The sequence below is a fragment of the Meriones unguiculatus genome, chromosome 21, assembly GCF_030254825.1.
Source record: "Meriones unguiculatus strain TT.TT164.6M chromosome 21, Bangor_MerUng_6.1, whole genome shotgun sequence".
In the NCBI taxonomy this organism is placed as follows: domain Eukaryota; kingdom Metazoa; phylum Chordata; class Mammalia; order Rodentia; family Muridae; genus Meriones; species Meriones unguiculatus.
Window position 1 is genome coordinate 27,990,918 of NC_083368.1, and position 23,556 is coordinate 28,014,473.

Genomic DNA, 23,556 nt, shown 5'->3' on the forward strand with positions numbered 1-23,556 from the left:
CTTGAGTTATTCTGTTCCTTGCTGTTTAGAGGAATTATTACTCTACTACTGTGGTTTATTTTTGTTGGATTGTTTTTATACAGTGTGACACATGACTGTATGATTTTCTGCATATATTTGATTATTTAAAATTAATTTTGCATTGTTTATTTGAAAGATCAATAATATTTGAGGCTACAATCTTAGCATCTTACAAATAATTTTGTTTTTTTTTTAATTTTTTTATTACAATTTATTCACTTTGTACCCCAGCTGTGGCCCCCTCCCTGATCTCCTCCCAATCCCACCCTCCCCTAGTCCACTGATAAGGGAGGTCCTCCTTCCTTTTCACTGACTCTGGCTTATCAGGTCTCATCAGTCAATCCTTATTTGCACATACAGCTATTTTAGAAAAGCTCCATAGAGCTTTTGCTTCCTCTCTCATCTATAGCTGATGCTCATTGATACATCGTTATTTGTTCACTAATTTTAATATTTTGTCAAAAGATTGTTCTCTGCTCATGGACATGACTCAAAATGTATGTGGTACACAGTATATTTCACTCATTTTGCAATTAAACAATGTTTTGGGGTATTTGTTTGGTTAGTTTGTTTCCTATTTACTTGTTTGTTTGGTTTTTTTTGTTTGTTTGTTTGTTTGATTCTGGGAAAACACTCTACCAACAAGCTAAATGCCCAGAAAGTAAAATATATTGTTTGTTTGTTTTTAAGAGGGTCCATATAGCACCTGTAGCCCAGGTTTTTCTTGAACTGCTCTTTCTATCTCTACTTCTATGGGAATTACAGATATTTACTACCTTACCTGGTTTAAAAAAAACAAACAAACAAAAGAAAGAAAAAAGAAAAGAAAAGAAAATGTCTTCTTCTATCTGCATTTTAAAATTCAAATGAATTGTTTATTTTATGCCATTTTAATTGACTATATTTTCTAAAAACACTCGCCACTCAGTTATGATGAGTGAAAGAATAGTTGTATATTTTAATTGCCACTTTGCACAATTTATTCTTTATAAATAACCTTCAAAACTTCATTTTACTTTTTTCATCAATCTTTACGAAAAGAATTTCAAGTATTTTTTCCTATTGAACGTCTATTTCTATCAAATTCCAACAATGGCACTTTGTACTGAATGCCATCTACTTGATTGCTTTTTAAGCCCCTTTCACTAGTTATCTTTCTGTACTAAAAAAAAAAAAATCATTGTTAAACTTAATCAGATACAGCTTTGAGTTTAAATTTAAAACTGGATAGAACAGTATTAAGGCAGAACACTTAGAGAAAGCTTGGTGAGTATGCAGCGGAAATAGAAGCTGAAAGGGCCTGAAAGAAGACTTCAAATGTGAGAGTAATGAACTTATTACACAGTCTAAGGGGAAAAGGGATGTCTAGGGGTGACTTTAACAGTCCAATCCTAAATGAAGGAGAAGTCTACAAGTTTGCTTGAAAATTGACACAAGATAGCAAGCTAAGACTTCAAGGAAATTCGCATACATTTACAGAGAGGGATAGAGCCTGGTCAGTGTTCACAAAGATAAACATGCTGATATTTATTAAACTCTTTTTGTGACTAAATCTTTCATCAAATCAGAAGTATATACTTTTTTATTTTCTGGTTTAAATATGAAATAGCGGATTTCCATGCCCTGCGGTCATAAATCAGTCTCAATGGGTTAGTACAACTGGATTGTAAATAATATAAACATTAGACATTTACATGTACATGCGACCAAACATATTCCAGGAATCACCACAGTACATTCAAAAAGTGAAAATTCTCACTCTAAAGGGAATATAAAATACTTTACTTTGTAGCCAAAAATGAGTGACCTTGACCATGGAATTAACAGAGTCAGGTTTCCTCAAATACCATGCTACAATTGTATCATGAAGGTCCTAAAAGTAACCAACCACTTTAATTGGATTTAAAGCCCACACCACATGACGGAATTTATGCCTGTTACTTTAAAGGGAGTCCAAAACCTATGGCTGGATAGGACATGGGTGAGAACCTAATACTATAATTTTCCTAGCTGGGAGAACCTAAAACTATAATTCCTAAATTCTTATGTTTATACCCATACCCATAGATTAGTACAGCTCTCAACCCTTCAGAGATTTTTTTTTTTTTTGCAGCAGTAGCACTAGATAATGATTGATCTAGAGACCCACAACTAACTAGTCAGCATGCAGAGATTATAAAACCACAGAGTTCTCAGCCCTAAATGGTACATCTATATCACAACTTCTTGGTCTAGGGATGAGGAATCATCACAGAAAATGGGATGGACAGATTGTAAGAGCCAGATGCATTAAACATGTACAGTGGAAGAGTCTTAGTGGGACATGTCAGTGCTGCTGCACATAGGAACTCATCATGACTGTGAATGTGTTCACAAGGTCTGTACAAGATCACAGCCACCAAAATCCTCACCTGAATAAGAGAGCTACTCATAGATTCTCACCTCTACCAACTGATGCCTGCTGGAGGAGGAAACTTACTGATCTTCAGGGCTGTGGTTTCTGAGAAACTCTTCATGTTCTAGGAGATGGTCGTACACCCTCCTACATATATGCAACACAGAGTGGAATCAAGGGATGTTCTTTAAAGGGTACCTGAGGATGGGAGGGAAAATGCTGGTGGAGGGGCGGGTATGTGAGGATTTGAAATGGAGACTAGATTTGATCAAATCTAGATGGAGGCTAGATTTGGTCAAAACAAATTATATGCATGTATAAAAGCCACAAATAATAAAAAATAAACTTTACTAAAATACATAAAAATATATTCACTAGAAATACATCAATAGCTCAATTTAATTTTACACATAACTGGATTTTTAATAATCCAACTGAAGTATGCTGTATTCATTGAAGGCATTTACCCAAGGAATATATAATTTGTTCTTCATATGAGATAGACTATTTGTGAGGATTTTGTAATATTTGTCCCTAGGAACAAATGTAGATCATTTTAATAGTCTTTCACATTTATAGACTAACTATTTTTCTGGTAATCATTTCAGTTTGTTTCTAGATATCAATTAGTAAGTTGAAAAACACCCTATAGATACTTGCATTCACTTTTTAAAATTATAGTATAGGTAGGCTTTAAAAACATTCTATTTATTCTCTATTTCACAACATACCTAAAAAGACACATGTTTAGTTAAGATTATACAGAACAAGTAGGCTTTAAAACTTCAATGGAGGTCTTTTTTTCTTTTTTACTAAAGTTAAAATTAGTCCCTCTCAAACTTGAATTCATAGACAAATTACTGGTTTTTAAATAATTTAGCATCAAGCAAAGATGTTGTCAGAGTACAGAGAAATCCTGGGTGGCTTTGTCATCCAGCAACCCTCATTGGCCACGTTAGGTGCCCAACCTATCTGGTTTAAAACGTACTTGGAGTTCTGTGTAATTTTATCACCCTCATGGATCTTTGTAACTATTGCTGCAGTGGAAACACAGAAATACTCCAGTACTCCAAGTATCCCTCTCTCACACCTTTTACAGTTCTGCCCAGAACCTTACATCCACCACGCCTAAACCTTGCAATCTCTACCAGGTTTCTTGTGTCATACTGTAATTACAAGAAATAATATGTTGTTGGAGTATGATATGGTGCTTTGTTGCTTGGCCCTCAAGATTCTTACTGTTTAAGAGCAAACTGTCATGTACCCCAAGTATTGCTGTTTAACCTTGCCTAAGAAATTATTCCTGGTTGGCCTGATTAAAAGGCCTGATCCTGGGCAAGGCAGAATGGGGTAGGCATGACCAAAGTTCACAGGCTTTGGGACAGGAGAATCACAGGATGGAGACAGATGGGAAGAGAGGAGGGAGGAGGATGTATGTCATGATGGGTTAGCGTGGAGAAGGAACCACACAGGTCAGGAGGAAGGACTCTGAGAGTGGTGTGGAAAAGAGCAAGCCAGATGAAGGATAAGCAAGTATTCCCGGAATTATGGACGGGAGATGGGCCAGGTAGGAATGGTCAAGGCAGATGGCTTGGAATGGGGCTGGAAGATAGGAGATGCGATAGATGGAGTGTCTGCCCAGCCAAAGGTAAATAAGGCAATTATAAAATCTAACAGGTGTCAGTGTCTTTTTGATTGTGAGAGCAGGTTAAATAATACCTCTGTACTAGTTGTAGAGCTAATAATAAACTTATTTAGCCCAACACATTTTATTTCCAATGACAGTATATGCACAAAGCCATACAGCATTCATTCACTTATAAGGGCTTTTGCCACTGTGCCCAAGAGACCAGTCCAAAATAAGGTACATATCATTGCTCCAAGTTACTGGTGTGAAGTACTTCATATTCTCCATGTGCCAAACCTTTGCTAACCAATGACCTTTTGTAAAAGATTTTGCTTCTTCTAGTCTGAGCCATCTTATACACATAGGCATACAGTGTATAACATGTTTGTAGAAATAAAAATAAGTTTTTATTTCTCAAATACAGTTGTCTGGAAGCATGACTGCCAGGCCATATGCTATTAATAGTTTAATTTGTACAAGGCTACATACAGACCCACTTCTGTACTGATTATGTGGTTTGGGATGCTAATCAGTCTATTAAAAGTCCAGTTTCTCTCATTGCTTTCCAGTTTGTTTTGTGGATTTATTTTTTTATAAGATGAGTACATAATTGGTGAATTGTTTTATTTTGGTTGTTTTCAAATCTTTCTCTTTATTCTATGCCACGAAGTTTCAAATTACTACTTATAGATTGTCTATTTACTTCTATTTTCTCTTTTTAATTTTATTTTATTTTATTAATTACACTTTATTCACTTTAAGCCCCTCCCTCCTCCCTTCCTGGTCCCACCCTCCCTCCTTCTTCTTCATGCATGTCTTTCCCCAAGTCCACTGATAGGGGAGGTCCTCCTCTCCTTCCTTCTGATCTTAGCCTCTCAGATCATATCAGGAGTGGCTGCATTGTCATTTTCTGTGGCCTGGTAAGGCTACTCCCCCCTCAGGGGGAGGTGATCAAAGAGCAGGGCAATCAGATTATGTCAGAGGCAGTCCCTCTTCCCATTACTATGTAACCCACTTGGACACTGAACTACCATGTGCTACATCTGTGCAGGGGTTCTAGGTTATCTCCATGCCTGGTACTTGGTTGGAGCATGAGACTCTGGGAAGACCACCCCTGTGTTCAAATTTTCTGGTTCTGTTGCTCTCCTGGTTCTTGGTATATTGAGTTATATGCAGACGGCCTGAGATATCACACATATGATCTGAGGAACCACTGTTTTGAGCTTTGTTCTAGCTGTCTTTCTTTTACACCACCTCAGCGAGGAAATGAGGAGGCACAGCATCTTTGTTCTGCAGGTTTTTGTTGATATTGAAGGGGTGGAGGTTTCTGCTACTTGAGAGAGAAGTAATTTCAACTAGACACTGGCACTTCTCCGATGGCACCTTCACCAGACCTTTAAATTTCTATCTTGAATGGGCCCGTCTATACCTTTCAGTTCCTCATGGCTCTGTTTACCTAGAACATGCAGTCTTTTTTTTTATTTTATTTAATTATAAAAACTTTATTATTTATTTATAGCCATATTTGCATGTACTGTAAATACATTTTTAGGTAGATAGTTAATAGTATGAGTCCTTATGCATTTTTTTAGACAGTCTTACTCTTTTTTTTTTTTTTTTTTTTTTTTTTTTGGTCTCCCCACCCCCAAAGGGAGGAGCAGTCCTGTTAGGCCACAGAGGAGGGCTTTGCAGCCAGTCCTGAAGATACCTGATAAAACAGGATCAGATGAATGGGGAGGAGGTCCCCCCTATCAGTGGACTTGGAAAGGGGCACGGTGGAGATGAGGGAGGGAGGGAGGGACTGGGAGGGAATTAGGGATCGGGACACGGCTGGGACACAGAGTTAATAAAATGTAACTGATAAAAAAATAATAATAAAAAAATAATTTAAAAAAACATGCAGAGTCTTAACTGGTTTATCTGGAGGAAGGTGCATCTACTGCATCCCAGAAGTGAAAAACATCATTCACTTGAAGTTTTTTTGAGAACGTATAAACAGTCTTATTCTTCCTAATTGGAAGCATACACATTCTTTAAGGTAAAAATGTGCTCTGGCAATTCCTATCAGGCTCACTAGGCAAAGTGAGAAAAGATAATGTGTGGTTTTTCTCGCAGCAAGTGTTTGTTGTGCTGTGTAAACAGTCATGGAATTTAATAACCTCTGGGGCTCTAGATACCACATGGCCGATGAGTCCTGCTGCTTTATCACCAGTCCAGCTACTTAGCCTCAGGCAATCATAGGAAAGGAATATTATCTCTGGAAGCTTTTCCTTTTATTCCTTAAAACTCGTGGCACAAAATGCCAGGTTTTAAAACATGGTTTTGTCTTATCTGTATGCTGTACTTAGATTGATATTTCTAGATATTTCTCTTTGTGGGCCATGTTCCACAAAGTCCTTTCAGATGTTTCCATAGAAGTCCTTTTCCACGGAAACTGATGATAAAACTTTAAACATTTCCTTCTTTCGTCTGCACCTAACGTTTTACAATTTATGAAGAACAACTGAGCGTGAAAGCGCAGCAAGTCTCAGTGGTCTCTTTCCTGCGGCTGACTACCTCCCACCCTCTGCTGCCCATAGGGATCTGAGTGGGGCAGTTTGATGTGGCTTCACATTTGCTTTGCTGCATCTGTTGCTACAATCGTTGCTTTTTTTCTTCTTCCTGAGTAATTAACTATCCTCCACCTCTGCTGACCTTTCTTTCTTTCTTTCTTTCTTTCTTTCTTTCTTTCTTTCTTTCTTTCTTTCTCTCTCTCTCTCTCTCTTTCTTGCTTGCTTGCTTATCTTCTGATCCTCATCAATGTAAATTTGGAGGTGTTAGCATGTTTGTCTGATGTTTTCCTTCCTTTTCTCTGTTGAGTTGCCTCATTTTGATGTCACTTCACTGTCCAACCCCTGTCTTCAACTTATTTCCTAGGTCTCTGAGTAGTGTAACTCGTAGATCATTTTTATTTACTTGAAACTGTTTCATTAAAGAATCCACAATAAAGGTGCTGTCATGTTTTCAGGTTATTTTTGAGTTGAGTTACTTAAAGAGTACTTCGCTAATCCTCTTAGCAATCTCTTAAAATTCTCATTTTATATGAGCACACATGCCACAAGATATAAGGCCTTATTTTGTATACCCAGAAATCACAAAGCACGGGATGGCATATTTAAAACTGAGTTTAGTGATCTTTTCCAGTTTGAATTATGAGGAGTTCTGCTGGGCTTGACATAATTTTCCTGTGATGAAGTTCATTGTTTTACATGCTTTGAGAACGTGTGAACAAATGTAAATGAAGAAGTGGAAATCTGGCTAACACCCTGGCATGCCAAGTTGCTAACAAATTTTCTTAAGTGCATATTTTTCTACCTGTTCAGAATTCTACTCTTGTTACCTACTGCTTGACATTAAAGTTGGGGAACAGATTTCTGGGTGCTTATTGGAAATATATTAGGTACCTTTCTGAGCAATGTTCCTTACTTGTATTGTGGAATTTTAGTGCCAAAGAAATCATTTGCTTACAGAATGATTAGCTTAGTCAAAATGAACACTGAGTGAGTTAGAGCCACTTAGCAAAGGAGACAGATGTCTGGCTCATCAAAGTGTCATTTTAATAAAACATGTTCTGTATAACTGTTCTATTCTCCATTTTCTGATCAGCTTAAACTTTCAGTAAAATTTTACTGATAAATAGTCCTTTCTTATGATTTCTATAATAGTCTCATAGAGACTCGCTTTAATAAAATGTCATTTATTCATGCAAGGCTTGAGTTATCATGACCAAGGTGACCTTATTGGGTGTCAGAAGTAGGACACTCTGGTGGATAGAAGTGGCTCTTGTGTGCTGATTGACCATCTACAGCATTCAGATCATGATCTTCCTTGTGTTGGGCACTGAAAATCAATCGCACAGTCTTTGCAGTTTAAATTCCACTGCTATCAAATTCTTGTAATTTTTTTTTTCCCTTCTGAGCAGAGGTCTGCAATTGCAGGGACCATCAGAAGGTTTAAAGTGTTTCATTGGCCAGTCCACTCTATGGTGGGCTTTTGTTTCATGAAACCTGGGATTATTCACCACACAGACAGTTGGCATAAAATCATGCCAAAATAAAAGCATAATGAATACCGTGGGGCTCTCATAATATTCATAAAAGAAATGGAAATAAGGGACATTAGCCTACTTAAATAAAGAAAAAAGCTTTATAAAAAGAGTTTTTGTTGAAATAGAATTTGAAATTAACTCTGAGAAACATATAGCAGTTACTTATATTGAATTAGGTTTTCAGTGCTCATGACGTTAATCTACATGCTCCGATACTACAATTTTCCAGGAGACTGAGAAGAAGATGGTAAATAGCTTCAGATCAATCAGATCAATTCCCTGGCCACACTCCTCCTTCCAATGATAGGATATGGATGAGGAGATAAGCCTGATTTTATTGCTTTGTACAGACACTGTGATACTGGCAAGAGCAATACAAAGCTTGTTATTCTTAAAAGACAACCAGAGGATCTTTATAAGACTAAATTGTTCCTGTGATTAGCTAGCAAGTTAGAGATCATAGATCTTAGGTAAACTCTGACGAATTCTTTAAAATACAATGTTTTGTTATAGACAATAGCTTTTCTAGAACATCTGATCATACACCAGAAGCAGATTCTCCCCATATTGAATATCTGAATTGCCACTTGAAAGAGACTATCAGTTAACTCCTGCTATGTTACACACCTTTAAATAGTGAAATACATGTTACACTTGTAGATTATGCATTTCTATGTTTTGACTCTGTGATAGTTTTACTATACATTCTCTGAGGGCTTCAACTTTATTATAGCACTGAGAAAAAAAATTCCAAAACATATTTGAATTTGAGTTTAATTAAATACTTGATCTTTTTTTATTTAAAAGTCCAAATGTGTTTTATATTTTTTCTTATCACTGTCAGCTTATCATCACATGGCAGACATCTACTTGGACAAAAAGTCAATGCCCCTAAGCCCTACAGAAAATCAGTCCAAGAAAAATAGGATGACCTTTTATGAGTTATTGTTTTTATTATGGAAGATACTTTTAAAATATAATTGTTATCTATGGATATTTTTATTTATAATTTTCTCTGGAAAGAAAATTGTTCTTTTTTCAATTTTTATTTTTTATATTAATTACAGGTTATTTATTTTGTATCCCAGCTGTAGCCCCCTCCCTCATTCCCTATTCTTAAGTCAAGGTTAGCTCCCATAGAAGACTTCGTCCCAGGTGGCATATAAGTCAGTAAATGGGGTATAGTTAAAATAATGTTAATTCCCCAATTTTCTATACCTGGATCTATATTAACTTAAGGACCAGAATAACTTTCACACAAATAGACCTCCAGTGATCTGACATCCCTGAAAAAGAAGTAAAAGCAAAAGTTAGGTGATAAAATACTACTCCCTCTCTGAAACGAGCCTTGGATTCTCACAGTCTTCGGACTACAAAGAATGATTTTACTAGACCAAAGGGAAACATCAGTATTAATTAAACAAACTGGCTACTGTTCTATTATTTTGTATTCTATAAAACTTTATGTTGTAACTTTATTTTGCTTTTGAAGAACATTTTCAGGACCTTTACAAATAATGTAGAACCAATGCAAAGTCTAATATAACAAGAGATCAGGATGATTAGCAGGGTGAGAGTTTTTATTAATTATAGGCAATTATGACTAATTATAATTGGTAAATTTTATAAGATACCTTATAGATAGAAGGTAAGAAAGCAAACTTTCACCAGGATTGGTTCTGCTGTACCAGTTAAGAGAACGCACTGCTTGGATGTGTAGCAGTGTTTAAACAGGGTCCACTTTTGACTGAACCTTTTAACTGTTACTATATTTCTGTAGTTTGACTTATATTTTGATTTAATCCTTGAATGATTTCAAGAAATATATCATGAAGATCCACAGCCAATTAAAAGAAAAAAGAAACGTAACATACAATTCACATTATGATATGTGTGTGAACTCCTTACAATAAAGTTTCTTAGGAGACTAAGAAAAAAAAATGAGTGTTTATTAGGTATAGCGATAGTAGAAATATTTCTTAAATACAGTGAATTTGAATCCTGTGAAGCTTAAATTTTACAAAGATATGTAATAGGGTCTCGCTCTGAGAAGCAAAACAAACCCAAAGTAAAGATAAAATTGCAAAATGCAGCCAGGTGGTGGGGCACCTCCACTTGAGAGGCAGAGGTAGGTGGATCTCTGTGAGCTTGAGGTCAGTCTGATGTACAGAGCAAGTTCCAGGACAGCGAGGACTGTCACAGAGAGAAACACTGTCTTAAAAAAACAAAACCAAGCCACCATCCCCCCACCCAAAAATGTGCAGAATGCACAGGCTAGATAAATGCATGTTGATAATTTTATTTGTAGTTAGCAAGGACATGGTAATTTTATCATTAATTACGACAAGGTCAAATTGTGTGGTATTCACTTAATGATCCCTTCAGTCATTCATTTATTTATTCATGCTACTAAAGACTTCATACAGAATTGCCTTTCGTTGTGACATAATGGTCTATTGGTGCTACATTACTATCAATGAATGACATATTTTAGAATAAGATGAAGTAGCAGCCTACACAATAACATGGCTCATATTAATCTGATTATTTCCTGATCTTGATAGAAAATATTCTGTTATATGGTGAACAATTTCAATGCACCCCAATGTCTTTCTGTAGTATTTACAAGACAACAAAAATATCATTTTAAACTAAGCCAAACCCCTGCTCAGACATAACCCATGGTAACTCAGTATCCAAGTGGGTTCCCTAGTAAGGGCGACAGGACTTGTTTTTGATATGAACTCAGTGACTGGCTTATTGAGCTTCCTCCCCTCCCCCGAGGGAGGAGCAACCTTACTAGGCCGCAGATAAGGACTTTGCAGCCATCCTGAAGATACCTAATAAGCTAGGGTCAGATGGAAGGAGAGGAGGACCTCCCCTATCAGTGGACTTGGAAGGGAGCAGGGAGGAGATGAGGGAGGGGAGGATTGAGAAGGATACAAGTGAATGTATAAAATTATTTAAAAATAAAAAATGTTAAAATATTAAAAACTAAGCCAAATATTTCCATCTTTTACTCCAAATATTATATTTCTTTTTGTAATTTTTTCCATCTTGCTGAGAGTTAAAGTTTTTCCTCATTTATAAGAAATAATCTCTGTTCTCTCACTGACTTCATTCATCATCAATTTCTGTTTGCTAGTTGCATCTCTTTATTTGACATCTTGTTTTTGCATAGAATGCCAAATATGTTCTTATTGCAAGAATTTTGGATACTCTACCACTTTACTGAGAACACTATTTTTTCATTCACTTACCAAAACCTAGTCTTTAGTTTCCTGATGTAATTGATTTTGAGTAGTTTTGGGAGAGAATTTTTCCCTGGTTAGTTTCTGAAAAATGACTTTGATCTATACAAGATCAAGGCAGTCCCAAACCCAGCATGGGTGCAGGAGGATCATAAAGTTCTACACTTAGCTGAGGATCTATTGATAATTAATGCTTTCTAGGCGAGTCAAGATTTGTTTTCTTCAAGGATGCAGCCACTGAGATACTGTCCAGACTCTCAGTAGCTAGCCTTACACCCATCCACATACGGACAGTATTAAGTAGAACCTGTGTGTGTATGTTTGGTTGTTTGTTTGTTTGCTTGTTTAAAGAGAACACATGAAAGGGAGAGGGGGAACTAGAGAGAAAATAGAGGAGGAATTGGAGAGTAGGAAAAGGTAGTTTATTTGATCAAAATTCATTACATAGTTGTAAGTAGTTTTCAAACAACAAGAAAATAGTTTGATCTAAATTACTCAATATCTTCCTTTAAGCAATTTAATTATTTATTTAAACTTCTAACTAAGATAAAAATAATTGGGATTTTAACTCAGGTGTTATACAAAAGACATATTAAATTGAGTAGAATTATTAGTGATACATACAATATTATTAATGTGCCATATATTGATTGTGGTGGTTTGAATAGGCTCCATAGATTCATGTGTTAGAATGCTTGAAAGGCACACACCTTCAAACCACAAAAGTTATGAGGAGTCACACTGCGTATTCATTTCTCAGAGTCTCTTGCAAGGACAATAGTATTGTGATGTTGCTCGTCAGTAGAATAGGAATAAAAGTAATGGGCATACGGCCTTGTCAGTATGATCGGCTATTGAGGCTGGAGAGATGACGTGTTCTTAGCTCAGTGGCTAAGAATACGTCTACTTTTGCAGATGACCTGAGTGTGATGCCTAGCACGGACTTCTTGCTGCCTCCAACCGCCCATAACTCCAGTTCCAGGGGAGTCTGTTGACAACTACTGAGCACAACAGGTATAGCATGTTATAGCATGCCAGTGGTGCACATACGGACAAACAGGTTTACAGGCACGTGCATGCCAGTGCACGCGTGCACTCACACACACACATGTGTAAATAAGTAAGTAAAAAAAAAGGTAAATACATATTTTAAATTGATCATCTATCTATCACATTCTATTCTCATTTTCCTGTCCTATACATGGCTGGCAGTGAATAATTCCAAAACTGTTCAAATCGCATGAATGAAAAGTTGTGGTTTCATGATCCTTATTCGGGAAACTTCCAGAAGTTCAATGGCATTGATTTTTAAATGGCTAAAGATATAATTTCATGATGTCCAGCCCAATATTGCAAGACTTTTTTTTTTCAATTAAAGAACTGTTCAGTTTGAAACCCCCCCCCAAAAAAATTGTATTTTGTCTATATTTTTGTTAACAAACAGAATGTACACTATTAGTTTTCAGCAATGCTTAGTACTTTTCTTGCCTTAAGAGTCAGGTTAAAAGTATTTTGTGCTTTGATGACTCTATGGTACTCGCAACAAACAACGCATAAAGGACTAAATGACATCGCATTCATAAAGGCAGGCTGAAACCCAGCTTCGGTGCATAGGCTGTAATTTGCAGGACTGTGTTTTACAGCATGACACAGGGGTAGTAATTACAGAAAGGTAGCTATCCATCTTATGTTGTGGGAAAATGCATGGCTAAACTGTTGGGAGACCAACAATACGGCTGAGAGTTAGAAAATCTCCCAGAAGTGAGTTTTAAAGTCAGAGCATTCGTGTTGCTGTGCAAAGCTGCCTAAGTCTAACAATGCAAGGGAAAAAAAGAACCTAGACAGAAAGAAACTGGGTCACCCACCCAGCAAAGTGGAAAGAATAAGCGACAGTTAAGGAACCAGAGAAGCTGAAAAGTTTCTGATTCTAGAAAAAAAAAGTCACATTTTAATTAGCATTGCTCAACAAAGACGTACAAAAGGTTTCCAATTCTATAAAGTTGGTCAGGTGTCACAAAACCAGAGTAAGGGCAGGGCCCACACGTGCATTCCTTTAGCAAGACCAGTGACTTAAGACAGAGAAAGCAAAATAGAACTGACTGGAAGTAGATCTGGAAGCACCTGATAAATCTTAGGACTTCTATCCTATTACCAAAGAAACAGATCAGAAAGCACTAGCAAGGAACATCAAGGTGCAGAGAGTGGAGGGAGACAGTGCAGAAAGGAAAAAATAAAAATTAAAAAAAGCGAAACCCCTGCAGTGCATGCTTATGAACCGTTCTGGCACAGCCACAGCCTCAACATTGCCTAACACTTAGACATAAATTACTACAGAGGAAACACAATGAACATAAGGCAGCAATGCTGCACGCTCCAGCCTCTCTTTGTTCTTCGCACAGATTGTGGCAAGCAGACACAACGAAAACCTTCAAGAAATTCAGATGGATACCAAGGAGCCTGAGGGCGTGCTGAAATAACTGCTGCAAAGACTAAATCCACAATAAATTTGATGATACTGAGAAAAAAAATAAAGCAGATAACCCAGCACACTGCAGGAAGGGACTTTCAAGTAAAGTCTTTAAAGAGACAAGCGCCCAGGTAAGTATTTAGAGACAGATCTATCTCAGGCGTTTCTCTGAAAGAAGCAAACAATAGAAGCACCTGACTTAAAATGCAAGCAAAAATACAAGCTACAAGCAAAGGCCCAACACTTATTACCTGGAGAGAAATATGGTCAGAAGAAAATGAAAACTACTTTTTAACAATTAAGTAATTCAAAGGGGGAAAATTAGTGTTCCATAACATCCGAAGAAATGTAAGATTTGAGAAATAACAGTCCCTCATCTACTACCAATTTATCAGCCAAATAAATATACACTACAATACAATTCGTTAGATGGACAGAAAATGGGACCATTAAAATATAAATCATGTAAAATACTCAGCTTTTCTTAACACCGAACATAGAAAAGTAAAATCATTAAAATGGACACCTGCTACCAAAAATCCATAAAATATTGTGTGTAACTTAAACATGTCTCCACTTAAATATCAAAACAAACAAGCAAACACACAAAAGAAGGAAGGAACAAAAGAAATTGCAAATCGGTACTCGGAGCAGAATTCAAAGTACTGATACAAGTATTTCTGGATGTGCAAAAAGAAAAAAATCATCATCAGAAATTAAAACAAAATAGATTTAGAAAGGATAAACTATTTTAGAGGATAGTTAGTGAACACATAAGTTTATCTAAATAGTTTGTAAAGGAAACTCTTTTATAGAAAAATGAGTCAGGAAAGCATTTAGAAGAACATTCTTATATTCATGAGGATGGTGATGAAAGCAGTACTACACTAACTTAACCAGTTTAAGAATAACACAACTTGTTTAGTAACAGCTTTTGGCTGGGACACATGAGTGGACACAGTGCTTGTAGGTTATGCATGAAGTCTTGAGATCCCCAGCACCCATGTAACCAGATGGGTTGAATGGTACGTATCTGTAATCTCATCACTGCTGTGGAGGTGGAGACAAGGAGATTCCAGAGACTTCCAGGCCAGTGTAGCCAAAACAGTGAGATCTAAGGACAGGGAAAGACCTTGTCTCAAAAATTAAATGGAGAGCACTAGAATAAGATATTGACACTAGAGATATTGACACAGAAGAATCCTTCACAGACACTTGTGCACACACACACATATGCCAATAATAGAAGAAGAAGGAAAAGAAGAAGGAATAAAGAAACACTGAAAGAAAAGAGAGAAAAATCACAAGACCTTAACTGTTGTTTGGCACGTCTAACATTCAATGTCATTGCATGTTTTGTTAGACGTGCCAAACGAACCTGCAGTCTTAAAACAAATGTAAATAAACTTGTCCTAGCCCGTTAAAATATAAATAGATGGCCGCAGATTTATCACATGAGCAGTATGATTATGTGAGTTTATTAATGTACCATTTTTCGATCTAATACAGTAGCTATCATGTTCTACTGTTAGTCAAGCTTTTTCTTGTGACTGACACTTCAGATGTATTGAGACCCTCCCTGTCTCCGTGAAATTCAGTTTTCATATGTTTTTTTTTTGTCTCCCATTAGCACCCTACCAATCAAATCCGTTTAAACTATTTCTCTGTAATCTAAACAAATATGATTTTTTTTCTGTCATTAAAGCTGTCATAAAACCTTCTTATTCAGTCGTGTATGGAACATGCCCACACTGGTATGGAATCATTCTGGTCTTCTTTTTCTAAACTTTCAGCAAACAAGATTACAGTCTCCCCGGTGTTAGAAAAGTAAACTGGCACCATTTCTACACACAGCAGAGCAGTTAGCCCACAGGCAAAGTTAAAGGGCACCCACCACCCTTCACATTTGCATCTGCTACGTGCATACTTAATACCGCAAGTGGGATGGATTATTGTTGCTGTGAATTTGAGCCAGGGTTGCTACATCAATCCTAGTTACACGATGGTAACACCAGGATCGGCCACCACAGCAGGTTGACAACACAAACACTGTCTACTTACCACTCTGAGGAGAGACTTACAAGTTTGTAAGAGGAATAAATTTAGTAAAAAAAAAAAAAAAAAAAACCTTAACTAAACTACAACATGCAAAGACCCATGCAACACTTTTCCAGGGAACGAGGCTTCTTCTTCCTATCGCAAGTAAGTACCCTTTACAACAGAACACTGAGATCTTTGAGACAGAAAGCCACGCGAATGAATACAACTTGATCAGACTACGAGACAAGACTGGAGCAAGACATTTGCCTTGCGCACAGAGCCCCTGTAGTCTCCCTGTGACATGGGTGCTGTTTCATCTGCAAGAATATTAAAGGGAAGCACAAGAGCGGCCAAGTGCTTTCTAGAGGGGAAAACAGGGTTTCCTATGGGTGGTCCTGAGGGGCAGAGCCTCCATGGGGCCCTGGGAGAGCTCCCGCTCCTGGCCGACCACTCGCCCAAGTTTAACAACCCACATCTCGACGCTAACGATTTCTACAGATACTTCATTTCACTTTCAGAGGCTCGTGAAATGAAAGTGTCAGCATTTTTTCTCCTTCTCTGAATATAAATAAGTAACTCTTCTTGGTAAAATGTTTCTTCGTGTTGACTCCAATTCCAATATAAGCGTCCGGGCACAGCATAGAGGCAGCTTGAAGGAGATCTGGGCAAGGGATCAAGGTCTGTTGATGAAAGCCTGATGGCTTCCTGTAGTCTCGAAGGAAATCAGTGGCATGTCAGTGATATGGAAGGAGATGGCTAATGAACTTGTCAGGGCAGCCGCCAGACTAACATGCAGGTTTTCAGGAAGCTGGCTGCTTTCTGACGCACGCAGATGGATGCTCTGATTTCTTTTGGACTGAAAAGGACATAATCGTAGGAGTTAAAACTATTTGCAGTGCATCTTTGGTACATAAGGTTACTGGGGTAAGAGAAATAATTGAATCAGGTTACTTTATGGAAAGCTTACAGGAAATCTGCGATGTGCCACAGCTGACTTTGCTGAAGTACCTCCTAATTTCTTCATCTATTGCTGTGCTCTCTATTTTCACATAATTCATTTACACAATAGAAGTTATTTCATGTTACCTACCTGTCCATTTTTTAATTGAAAAAAGTCACAAAATTTATTGTATTAATGAAACAGTCTTTTATTGATATGCTAATATTCCTAACTTCTGAGTCATCTATAATTTTATAAAACCCTTTACAGGTTTGGGTTCCTCTACCCAGGAGTTTACACATAATCTGAGTCATCAACCATACACTATTTTTTTTAAAACCTTATCTTCAAATTGAGTGAAAATAATTCTCACCAAAAATATTTCTTCCTTTAGGAAGAATAAAAAAATCTACCTAAAAACAAACAAACAAACAAACAAACAAAAAAGCTACAGATCTAACAGAACGGAAGCTTCAATTCTAAGTCAGGACAAAGTGATTATCATTCTCCAGAGCTGGGTATTTTTTTTCACTATCTCAATAGCAGGAAGTGGATCTGCTAAATGCCTGTTACCAATGTGGAACTCATCCTGATCAAAACAGAATCCCACCTGCCTGTTAACTGCACAATGACGTCAGCGCTCCTCATCTTATTTCTCCTGGCTTTTAAATGGTGAGTAGAGGTACTGTCCACATAACATGGTTTTTCACATGAGTTAACACACCCAGAACATTTAAATTGTTACCTACCAGAGAGCAAATTCCATAAAGTATGTTCTCTATGATTAAAGAATAAGTAAAAGGCAATGCAAAATATGTTGAATGCTGTCCTAAAAGCTAAGATAGAGAGACAATGTCCACAATAGAAACTTTCTTGTATATTACATATAAATGATTTTTGGAAGATTTACAATAAATGAAATCAAATACACATTAACAAAATCTGAATACCTAATCCCCTGTGTAATATAAGCTTATCCATGACAAATCTGCACTTATTTTGCTTTTCTTTGCTTTCCTTCTCTCTGAGTCGAGGTTTCCCCAGTTCCTTTTGTTTAAAGTAGTGGTAATATTGTTGATATTCCGGTAATCGCCCTGCTTGAAGCCATCCATGGTGGCACGGGACAAATCAGTGCTGTTTTTCTCTGAAACAGTGGGCAGACTGGGGCAAGTCCTGTAAAGATGGCACTGGAGTATCTCCACCTGCCTGGGGTGATGAAGTGTGATACAGATGGGAGAATACAAAGACAAACTGTAACAGTATTTTAAAAAAATCTGCGGGGACTTCTTGCTGAGCCATGCCCGATGCTTTCCTTATAGTCCATTATTATAGTTTCCTGCTAGCTTAAAATCCCAAAACATATTCTCTATATTTTATATTATCTCAGACCTTAGATTTGCATTATTCTACTTTCCATAATACACTAGAAATGCAACATTTAAAGTCAAAACTAACCAGAATTCTTATTAGAATGTTTTTATTCCTCTCTCTAATAAATTTTGTTTTCTTTCTAGATACCTTAAAGTCTGATTTTACAAATAAATTCTTTAGCTAGAAAATGTTCTGGTCTTTGGGATCCAGGTAACTAAAATGTAAGTATTCATGTAAATATAAGAAGTCATTCTCAAGTTAAATGTACATTGATGATAAGCTATTCACTTACATTTTATAAAAATTTTATTGAACATGTGGTGGATAGAAAGGCATTCTATGAAAGACCTATGGAATAATCCAACCAAATGGAAACTATACAGCAGCTCAGCTGGCTGGATTCCACAGTAAACATCACAAATACATAATTTCTTGCAAAAGCTCAAATTAACTATTTCATTAACGTCATACAAATGAAAACAAATGTATAATTAAATAATTATGTATGATTCATTGCTATATCACTAAAGTTTAGCAAAAGATTAAATGTTTAACAGGAATTCAAATATTGGTTTAAAAGCTTAATGAGTTTGTGAAGAATGAATTAAAACACAATTGCCCCATTTAGAATGTACCTAAAAATAGATTAAAAACTCTTATATTTTCAATATCACTAACAGATTTTCTTATTAAAGAACAAGTATCTTAATTTTTGCTTCATTAAAAACAGGGATTTGTTGAGAAAGAGATTTAAACTAGCCAAACTGGAACCACAATTATATGGCATGACCAAAATGTAAATCCTATAAACAACCCCATCACTAAATGCATGCTGAATTGTCCCGTGTTCATAAATAAGTATCATCATGGAGCCAGTTTATTACAACCAGACCCATAAAATATATTTCATCTTAAAAAATATTCCAAATAGTTATTCTATAAGCATTAACAAAATCATCATAAAATACTTATGGAGAGGACAAATACACAGAATAGTCAAAACAACACTAGAAAAAAAAATCAACTGAAATGCTGTCAATAACTGACACTGCTCAACTTTAAGACTTAACATGAAACTAGAGCAGTCCTGTCATTGAACAACTGGTGAGAGAAAGACAAATCAATAGTACAGCTAAAAGAGCTGATACATAAACTAACACAACTAGGGCCAGCAATGCAATTCAGGAAAGAATATTAGGTCTTTCTGTGAATGATGCTCTAATAGCTAAACATTCTCATTCAAAAGAGATGGATGGATGGATGGATGGATGGATGGATGGATGAAAACATCCTACGCAGGCAAAATCCACTGCTTAGCTGAAGGCCATGCCAGTCAGAACAGGTAAGAGCCACACCTTTCCAGGCCCTTGGTTCAGATTCCAAAGACACACTCCATAGACACTCCTTTGCCATCCCATACCTCTATACCCATCTAGGGTAGAAACAAGCTGGTGTAGCATTCAAATACCTAACAAAATAGACTTCCAACCAAAATGAATCAAAAGAGATGGGGAAGGATACTTGATGTTTATTAAATGAAAGATCCACCAATATTACATCTCAATTCTGAACATCTATGTCCCAAACACAAAAGCACTCACATTAAAAAAAAATTACTAAAGCTTAAATCACACATGGAACCCCACTCATTAAAACAGGATACTTCAGTACCCCATCCTCACCAATATACAGGTCATCCAGACAAAAACTAAACAGAGAAATATTGTAGGATATTTGATCACCCTGTGAACCATAAGATTGTGTTGTTTTCTGAAAACAACAACAAAAACAACAAAACGTTTCTAGTTGTGGTGTGGCTCAGCCCTAGCACACACCTTTAATCCAAAAGTTTTGTTTGAATATTGTGAACATGCTTAAATAGAGTCAACCATAAGTCAAGAGGTGGGGTAAGCAACCAGTTGACAGCAAGTGAACATAGAGAAAAAAAAACATAGAGAGTAAGAGGGAGTCCGGAGGAGGAATAGGAATAGAGAGGCACAGGAAGAACAAGGGAGGGATATTTTAGTTTGAGGGATTTGGGGGAAAACAGCGGAAAAGGAGGATTGCTTTTGAGATGTCAGCTAAGGAGGAATCAGCTGGGTGCTTTCTCTATCTCTCTGAGCTAGCAGGCTTTCATTCCAGCATCTGACTCCCAAGTCTTTATTAGTAAAATTAAACATTTGAAATTTTGTTAAAAACAAAAGGGAAATAATGGAGCTTAGCATCATTTTTGTTTGTTTGTTTGTTTTTTGTTTTGTTTTGTTTTGTTTTGGTTTTTAACTCACATGGACCTAACAGATACCTACATAACACTTCACCCAAACACCAAAGAATATAATTTCTTCTCACTACAAAATTCTTCTCAATCCAAAATTGACCATATACTCAGTCACAATGCAAGTCTATACAAGAAAGTTAAAATAAGTCCCTGTATCCTATTTCAATAACAACAGTAGTAACAAAAACTCATAATAACAACAAATTCATGTAATTCAAAAGAACTACAAACTCATGGAAACTGAGCAACTCTCTACTGAATGACTCCTGGATCAAGGAGGAAACTAAGAAAGAAGTTAAAGACTTCATAAATGTCAATGAAAATGAATGTGCAACATGCCCAACCTAATTGGACACAATTAAACTAGTGCTAAGAGAAAATTTTACAGCATTCAGTGCATTCATTAAGAGATCAGTGAGGTCTCATACTAGCAACATAACAGCACACCCGAAAGCTTGAGAACAAAAATAAACAAACACACCCAAGATGAGTAGACAGTGAGAAATAATCAAACCAAAGACTGAAATCAATAAAACAGAAAAAGAGAACAATACAAAGAATCAATGAAACAAAGAGTTGGTTTTTTGAGAAAATCAAAAAGACAGACAAACCTTTTTTAAAACTAACTGAAAGGCAAAAAGAGAATATCTAAATTAATAAAACCAGAAATGAAAAGAGGGTATAAATATAGACACCAGAGACATCCAAAGAATCATTTGGTCAAAATCCTGTACTCCACTGACTTGGAAAACCTAAAAGAAGTGGGCATTGTCTTGATAGAACCACTTAACAAAGTTAAATCAAGAACAGAGAAACACTTTCAATAAACTATAATGCCTAAGAAACATGAAAGTCATTAAATGTCTCCCCCGAACCTCCCCCCCAAAAAAGACCAGGGCCAGAAGGTTTTAGCGCACAATTCTATGAAAGTTTCAAAGATACATGAGCTAATATCAACACTCCTCAGTTTATTTCAGAAAATAGAAACAACAGGAACACTGACAAATTCATTTTTTGAGGCAACAGTCACCTTGATACCAAACCATTCAAAGACTCAGAAAGAATTACAGACCAATTTCTCTCGAACATTGATGCAAAAATACTCAGTAAAATACTTGCAAACCGAATGGAAGAACACATCAAAATAATCATGCACCATGACCAAGTAGGCTTCATTCCAGAAATGTAGGGATGGTACAGCATACTAAATTCTGTCAGTGTAATACACCATATAAACAAACAGAAATAAAAACATTATCATATCATTAAATACTGAAAAAGTCTTTGACAAAATCAATAATAAAAGTCTTAGCAGAGATACAAGGGACATACTTAAATACAATAAAGGCAATATACAATGAGCCAATAGCTAACATCAAATTAAGTAGAAAGGAATTTAAAGTAATCCCATCAAAATTGGGGACAAGGCAAGGCTGCTCACTCTCTCCATATCTCTCCAATATAGTACTTGAAGTTCTAGTACTATAAAAGACAACTAAAGGAGATCACAGGGATACAAATTGCAAAGGAAGAAGGCAAAGTAACATTATTTGCAGATCATATGGTAGTATACATAAGCAACCCAAAAAATACTACCAGGAAACCTTTAGAGTTGGTAAATATCTTCACTCAAGGGATTGGATACAAGATTAACTCACAAAAATAAGTAGCCTCCTATATACAACTGACAAACAGGCTGAAAATAAATCATCAATCCCACATCTAACAGGGGGCTAATTTTCAAAATGTATAAGCAACTCAAGAAACTAGATATCAAACAACCAAATAATCCAATTAAAAGTGGGGTATGGAGCTAAACAGAAAATTCTGAACAGAAGAATCTCAAATGGCTGAGAAAGACTTAAAGAAATGTTAAACATCATCAGCCATTAGGGAAATGCAAATCAAAATTACTCTTATACCTGTCAGAATTGTTGAGATCAAAGACACAAGTGACAGCTCATGCTGGCAAGTATGTGGAGTAGAGCAAGGGTAAAATTCCTCCATTGCTGGTGGGAGTGAAAATTTGTACAGTCTCTCTAGAAATCAGTTTGGAGGTTTCTAAAAAAAAAAAAAATGAGATCTACCTCATGACTCAGCTGTACCACTCCTCGGCATATACCCTAAAGACACTCCAATATTCAGCAAGAACAGTTGCTCAACTATGTTCATAGCAGCTTTATTCATGATAGCCATAAACTTGAAACAACCTGGCTGTCCCTCAACAGACAAAAGAAAATGTGGTGCCTTTACACATGAAATATTACTTGGCTATTTAAATAATGTAACTTTATGAAATTTTCAGGCTAATGGATGAAACTAGAAAAAAATCATCCTGAGTGAAGTAACTCAGACCCAGAAAGACAAACATTGTATACACTGACTTATAAGTGTATATTAGCTGTAAAGTAAATGATAATCAAGCCACAATCTACAGACCCAGAGGAACCAAGTTAGAAAGAGAAGTCAAGGGGAGACATGTGAATCTTTTTGAGAAAGAAAAAAAGAATAGACATCATGGAATGATGAGGACAGGTGGGGATGGAAAATGGAGGGATCAGGTTGGGGAAAGATGGAAGGAGAGAGTACTAATGAAAGACCCCCGAAGGTTGTCTTCTGTCAGGGAGACCCCGTACCCAAAGATCAACGAGTCCAGTTGTTCAGATGCAACCAGCAAGAGGCTTTATTGAGTACATGGGTACCGGGGCAACAAAGTCTCTCAGAAGACTTGCACGCCTCTCGGTTGGGGTGACGGGTTTTTATAGGGCTTGGGAGCAGGAAGCGCGGTTACAGAAGCGAGAAGCATAGTTACAGGGGTCTGATTGGGTGGTTTGAACAAAGCCGTAGTTAAGTCACGTACCCAGAACAGGGAAGGCAGATTGTGAGCCAAGTCACGTACCCGGAACCAGGAAGGCGGGAAAGAATGCAGCGAGGTAGCTCTCCCCTCAGGGAACTTACTGCTATACCGCGCCTACTCTACATAGTGTTAACAATTGCTGCTTATCTTTTGGTCTCTCACTGGGATAGACAACTGGAATTGTGGGACATTTCAGGGGTGAGGTAGAAACCTAATGTGAAG